We start from the raw sequence: 1,951 nt of genomic DNA on the forward strand, positions 1-1,951 counted from the left end.
TTTCCTCATTGGCTAGACTGTGCTGCATGGAGTGATGTGGTTTCTTTGAATAAAGTCTGCTGTAGTCTGCATGGTGTCACTTTTCAATCCTCTTTCAAGGTTTAAAATACAATCTGATTTTTTTGATGGTATGGGGCGCATTTTGGCACATGACATGGATAACATGCACATGTGTGACTATACTAACTTATATATACAGCTTTAGGAGCAATACATGCTGCCCTCCAGGTGACGTCTTCTTTAGGGAAGGTAAGCTAGGGAAGGTAACAGGACAATGCCGAGCAATGTTCTGCAGCTATTCCAAATGCCATGAAAAGAGTGAGTGGATAAACTGACCTGACACACACACACACACACACACACACACACACACACACACACACACACACACACACACACACACACACACACACACACACACACACAAACAGCATGTCTTGCAAATCAGCCTCCTCTGAGCATCTTAATCCCTGAGGACAAAGGCCGGCCTTCTATAAATACAAATGAGGATTCAGTATTAGATGTTACTTCTTAGTCCCTGATTACTCGTCAGTATTATTGGCCAGTTCACTTGCTTGCTTCAAAAATATAAATATAAATTCTACAGGCAACTATCACACAGCAACAGTTGTAGAGGAAGACTTCTCTTTAAAAATGATACGGCTGCTTTGGAAAATGCCAAAGAGAAAAAGGTCACATGGTCTGTCTGTTCAGTTAAAATTGTAAATCATGATGATAGGAGACACGAGACATAACAATGCTACTTGAGAGGTCTTACTTCTAGTGCTTACAATAGAGAACTTCACCTGTATAGACTTTATGAATAAAAAATGTGCTTCCACCAGGCACTCACTTGACTTGAGTGAAATGTTAACTCTTTATCTACAGAGAGGATAATGCAAAGAATTTTTTTTATGAATATTCTTTTGTCTTCAGTGAATTATTTACTAATTCTTTACTTTTACTTCTTTACTTTAATCAGCATTTTTATTTGTTATCATTGTGTCAGTTTAACAGAAAATGTCGTTCCCCTGGTAATGAAGTGATCATCTTAAATATTGAAGGGGGAAAATCAGGCTTGAATCAACTTCATACTGAGATAAAAGCAAAGATTGCGTTCTTCTTTGAAATCCTTTGTAGGCTGCTTTTATGTTATCACAGTTGCTGACTTGTCTGAGTGATTGTCTCAGTCCTCAGATGCTTTCATAAGGCCTTGCAATTATAATTAAACATTTATTTGAGCACTTGGGGTGAAGGGGATGGAAGCACATATTTTACTGACTCTTAGTTGGGGATTTTACAATAATTTTGCTGGCAGCTTTATTGCTGCTCCTCCTGAGTGTACATGTGTAAAAAAAAAAAAAGGAGAGAGAGAGTTTTGCTTCAAGCATTACAAATGTTTCTGGACATGCATTTTGCAGTTTGGCCACAAGGAGATGCCAACAGACACATGATCAGTATTTCTGACAGCTACACAGGAGTAATGGTTTAAAAATGTTGTAGAGCCTTCAGCTTTTAGGTTCTTCTTCTGTGGAAATAGCTCCCAGGTTGGATCTGGGAGAAAGACTGGACACTTGGTTTTCTTCTTTGCTCAGCACCATTCAGTCCTAATAGATGGCTGCCTGTCCCTGAGCCTGGTTCTGCTGGAGGTTTCTTCCTGTTCAAAGGGAGATTTTCCTCCACACTATGAGGTGCTTGACCAAAGGGAGTTGTCTGATTGTTGGGGGTTTCTCTCCATTATTGTTAGGCCCTTTTCTTACAATATGAAGCACCTTAAGGTGACTGCTGTTGTAATTTAGCCCTATATAAATAACATTTAAATGAATTTAGTTGAATACTAGTATGGTAACATCTTTAAATAATGCTTACCTTAAAATGAGAACAACCCAGCACTGAGAAATGTTGATTCCATATTAAAATAATCAAGCTTATAATCAGAAATATTCAATGC

This window comes from Rhamphochromis sp. 'chilingali' (genome assembly GCF_963969265.1).
Source record: "Rhamphochromis sp. 'chilingali' genome assembly, chromosome: 11".
NCBI lineage: Eukaryota > Metazoa > Chordata > Actinopteri > Cichliformes > Cichlidae > Rhamphochromis > Rhamphochromis sp. 'chilingali'.